Raw genomic sequence first — 5,309 nt, 5'->3', positions numbered from 1 at the left:
CGCGGCGGCGGCCTCAGTGGCCTCGTCGTGCTCGCTGTCCTCGGGGAAGGCGAGCGGGGTGTCCTGTGCTGAGAGCAGGCAGCCGTCGGCTCTCGGGAATCCAATGGCAATGACCCAGTCAGCCATCGCTCGCCGCCCCCCACCCCCTCCGCGGCGCTCACCTCTCCCTCCTCCCCGGCCTCCTCCCTCCTCCTGGAATCCCCCGAGGAGCGCCGCGCCGCCCGGGCCGCTCCATGCGCACCATCCGCACCATCCGCTGCAACCACCAGCACACCACCCTCCCTCCATCATCACTCCGCCCACCGATGCCAGCCAGCCATGGTCTCGCTCGCCGGCTCCCAGATCCTCTCGCCCAAGCAGAGGCCGTGCGCGCCCCGCCGCCCGGGCCGCTCCATGCGCACCATCCGCTCCGTGCTGCTGCACCCGGACTCCCCATGGCTGTTCGTGCTGGTGTGCGTGCAGGCGTTGGGGCCCGATGCCGCGCCCGACACGCGGCGCGCGGCGGCGGCCAGGATAAGACTGCTGGCCAAGCACCGCTCGGACTTCCGCGAGCTTGTCGACGTCTCCGGCGCGATCCCCGTGCTGGTGCCGCTACTGCGGAGCACCGACCCGGTGGCGCAGGAGAACGCGGTGATGGCGCTGCTCAACCTCTCGCTGGAGGAGCGCAACCGTTCGGCCATCACGGCGGCGGGCGCCACCAAGCCGCTCGTCTACGCGTTGCGGACCGGGACGGCCTCCGCCAAGCAGAATGCTTCCTGTGTTGGAATTATGCCCTAGAGGCAATAATAAATATAGTTATTATTATAATTCCTGTATCAAGATAATCGTTTAATATCCATGCTATAATTGTATTGAATGAAGACTCATTTACATGTGTGGATACATAGACGAAACACCGTCCCTAGCAAGCCTCTAGTTGGCTGGCCAGTTGATCAAAGATAGTCAATGTCTTCTGATTATGAACAAGGTGTTGTTGCTTGATAACTGGATCACGTCATTGGGAGAATCACGTGATGGACTAGACCCAAACTAATAGACGTAGCATGTTGATCGTGTCATTTTGTTGCTACTGTTTTCTGCGTGTCAAGTATTTATTCCTATGACCATGAGATCATATAACTCACTGACACCGGAGGAATGCTTTGTGTGTATCAAACGTCGCAACGTAACTCGGTGACTATAAAGATGCTCTACAGGTATCTCCGAAGGTGTTAGTTGAGTTAGTATGGATCAAGACTGGGATTTGTCACTCCGTGTGACGGAGAGGTATCTCGGGGCCCACTCGGTAATACAACATCACACACAAGCCTTGCAAGCAATGTAACTTAGTGTAAGTTGCGGGATCTTGTATTACGGAACGAGTAAAGAGACTTGCCGGTAAACAAGATTGAAATAGGTATGCGGATACTGACGATCGAATCTCGGGCAAGTAACATACCGAAGGACAAAGGGAATGACATACGGGATTATATGAATCCTTGGCACTGAGGTTCAAACGATAAGATATTCGTAGAATATGTAGATTCCAATATGGGCATCCAGGTCCCGCTATTGGATATTGACCGAGGAGTCTCTCGGATCATGTCTACATAGTTCTCGAACCCGCAGGGTCTGCACACTTAAGGTTAGACGTTGTTTTATGCGTATTTGAGTTATATGGTTGGTTACCGAATGTTGTTCGGAGTCCCGGATGAGATCACGGACGTCACGAGGGTTTCCGGAATGGTCCGGAAACGAAGATTGATATATAGGATGACCTCATTTGATTACCGGAAGGTTTTCGGAGTTACCGGGAATGTACCGGGAATGACGAATGGGTTCCGGGAGTTCACCGGGGGGGCAACCCACCCCGGGGAAGCCCATAGGCCATAAGGGTGGCGCACCAGCCCTTAGTGGGCTGGTGGGACAGCCCAAAAGGGCCCTATGCGCCATAGAGATAAAAATCAAAGAGAAAGAAAAAAAAGGGAGGTGGGAAGGAAGGGAAGGACTCCCACCCACCAAACCAAGTCCAACTCGGTTTGGGGGGGAGCCTTCCCCCCTTGGCTTGGCCGAACCCCTTGGGGCTCCTTGAGCCCCAAGGCAAGGTCCCCTCCCTCCCACCTATATATACGGAGGTTTTAGGGCTGATTTGAGACGACTTTCCCACGGCAGCCCGACCACATACCTCCACGGTTTTTCCTCTAGATCGCGTTTCTACGGAGCTCGGGTGGAGCCCTGCTGAGACAAGGTCATCACCAACCTCCGGAGCACCGTCACGCTGTCGGAGAACTCTTCTACCTCTCCGTCTCTCTTGCTGGATCAAGAAGGCCGAGATCATCGTCGAGCTGTACGTGTGCTGAACGCGGAGGTGACGTCCGTTCGGTACTAGATCGTGGGACTGATCGCGGGATTGTTCGCGGGGCGGATCGAGGGACGTGAGGACGTTCCACTACATCAACCGCGTTCACTAACGCTTCTGCTGTACGATCTACAAGGGTACGTAGATCACTCATCCCCTCTCGTAGATGGACATCACCATGATAGGTCTTCGTGCGCGTAGGAAAATTTTTGTTTCCCATGCGACGTTCCCCAACATCCTGCGCGCTGCTCAGCTTGTCAGGCATCGAGGAGAACCGCGCCACCATTGGCGCGTGTGGCGCCATCGTGCCACTCATCGCGCTGCTCTCTGTGGTCTCCACACGGGGAAAGAAGGACGCGCTCACCATGCTGCGCGCTGGAACAAAGAACATGCTGTCAGCGCGGGAGTCGTCGTGCCGCTCGTGCACCTCATCGGCGAGCGCGACACCGGGACGTCGGAGAAGGCAATGGTAGTTCTTGCCAGCCTCGCGAGCATAGCCGGTGGCCGTGATGCTGTGGTGGAAGCCGGTGGGATACCCGCACTGGTTGAGACCATCGAGGACGGTCCGGCGAGGGAGAAGGAGTTCGCCGTGGTGGCTCTGCTCCAGCTGTGCTCCGAGTGCTCTAGCAATCGTGCGCTTCTCGTTTGATAAGGGGCCACGGGGTGTTTGCGCTCCTTTTCTCTGAATTTTGCCTCAGACAGCAGCAGTAGCACGGTCACGGACATGATCAGCAATGCTATCTGAATTTTCCCCTTCTGAATTTATCTCCTGTCTATACTTGCATTTTTCCCTCTGTCTGTTTACGTCATCTAGGTGCGACTGTGATGTGTATCTTTACGCTTTCAATATTGGCACATTTGGGGATTGTCCTTGTGACTTACTTCCTGCAATGCCCTTTCCACCAGGTGCTAAGGCTGGACGCTGCAATCCGTAAGGAAGAGAAGGAGGCGGCTTCTGCAGCTGAGATGTGTAATGTAGATGGCATAGGCGGTGTGGTCATTGATGGCAAAGCGGAAGGAAAGAGAAAAAGGAAGAGGAAACGACGTGGTGACGGTGAAATCGAGGAGGAAAATGACATGTCGAATGCGGAAAGCTAGAGAGCATGGGCTATCGTGAGATGCAGGCTTTGGCCAGGGCACGTGGGCTCAATGCTAATGGGGGCAAGAAGGATGTTCTACATAGGTTGCTCTCCAGCCCTGCTACTTCTGTTGTGGATTGTGGTATTCAGGACAAGAAGGAAGTAGCGGAAGGTTTATTTGTCTATTAATTTCCTTATATTGGTTATTGAGTGGTAGGATCTGAACTTTACATGAGTATTAACTGTTCGCTGTGTATTGGTGCAGATGATGATGGGAAGGTTGAGGAGTTGAAAAAGGAAAATATAGTCACATATGTGATTTTGGAGGCGGCACAGTTACAGTGCATGAGCTACCGGGAGCTGCAAGATTTGGCCAAGGCACGAGGACTCGCGTCGAATGGGATCAAGAAGGGTGTTATTGAGGGGTTGCTATTAACCCATGTTAATTCTGCAGCAGTTGCTGATGGTGGTTTCCAGGACAAGAAGAAACTTGCAAAAGGTTTGTTGATCTATTAATTTCTTGTATTGGTCATCGGAGGGTGAGGTTTGAACTTTACTCGTGCAACAGTTTTTTGGCATGGTCGTTTATGTATTTTTTTGGTGCAGGTGGTGTTGGGGAGATTGAAGAGGAGGTGAAAAAGAAGAAGATTGTCAAAGTTACGAAGAAAGGTGTTGCAGTGCTGGATGAGCACATCCTTGATGATATAAAAATGACCTATCATGTATTGCAAGTGGTGCGTGAGTTCATTATTGTTTTTTTTCTTACCCATATTGTATCGTGGATGTGTGCACTTCAATTGAAACCATGGTTCACTGAACACCTACTTCCTGTGCAGTATGCATGATGGGTGAGTTCAGAGCAAAAGATGATCTCTCCATGAATGTCAAACTTAAACAATTCCTTTAACCAAATTTAATATTCTCATTCATGTGGTATCTAATGCACTACATCATGTTCTGGTTGTCACTTTGGCTATAACTATTCATAGATGTGATAGACTATGGCGTCACCCAAATATACCAGCTTAGCAGGCCTAATATACCATGTGTTAAGAGAATAGACCGACAAAAAAATTGAATGGCATCCTTCATGTATCGTCTTAGTATTCATTATGCACAGTAGCTACAAAGCATTCATATTAGTATTCAGTATGTACAGTAGCTACCTTGAACAATTATCTGTTCTTTCTACTATTTTTTCACACCTTCGTTATACATATTTTATTGCAGGGTGATGAGATTTATGATGCCACCTTGAACCAGACTAATGTTGGAGACAACAATAATAAGTTTTATATCACTCAAGCTTTAGGTTCGTCCTGCAACTACAAGTCACTGTTGCTTACTAGCACCAGCACGAGGAATCTATGAATGATGGGTAACATACAATAGAAAATTAATTAGTGTTTGTTAACTCTAGAATCTGATGCTGGTGGAAGCTTCATGGTTCTCAATAGATGGGGGAGAGTAGGGGCACGAGGTCAACAAAAAGCTACATCCCTGTTCAACAGGAGACGAAGCAATATATGAGTTCGAAGAAAAGTTTGAGGACAAAACTAAGAACAGTTGGTCCAACCGCAAAAATTTCGAGTGTTATGCAAAGAAATACACATGGCTTGAAATGGACTATGGTGAAGTCGACAAGGAAACAGCGAGATTTGGCTTTTAATACTTCTCATGATCATGTTTGCATAGACCAAGGTTGCAGAGCCTTCGAGCTCGATTCCGCCAGGCCCCATAATTTAACCTCTCCCTCGATCGTTTCCTTGCATTTTTTTAAGATTTGCATTAGGCGTGTATGCATGTAAAGCTAGAGGAGATCTACACAGTATGAAAATATGCCTATAAATCATATGTGATGATGTGCAGATGAATGAAAGAGTGGAGAAGCT

At 50.1% G+C, this 5,309-nt stretch overlaps 2 pseudogenes; both read left to right on the top strand.

The window, feature by feature from the left end:
* Positions 1-318: 318 nt before the first annotated feature.
* LOC123428723 lies at positions 319-2,987 on the top strand (annotated as a pseudogene).
* A 176-nt stretch (positions 2,988-3,163) lies between these two features.
* LOC123428722 lies at positions 3,164-5,086 on the top strand (annotated as a pseudogene).
* Positions 5,087-5,309: the final 223 nt, after the last annotated feature.

The sequence above is a fragment of the Hordeum vulgare genome, chromosome 2H (genome assembly GCF_904849725.1).
Source record: "Hordeum vulgare subsp. vulgare chromosome 2H, MorexV3_pseudomolecules_assembly, whole genome shotgun sequence".
Taxonomy (NCBI): Eukaryota; Viridiplantae; Streptophyta; class Magnoliopsida; order Poales; family Poaceae; genus Hordeum; species Hordeum vulgare.
This window is presented reverse-complemented; position numbering and strand designations above follow the sequence as displayed.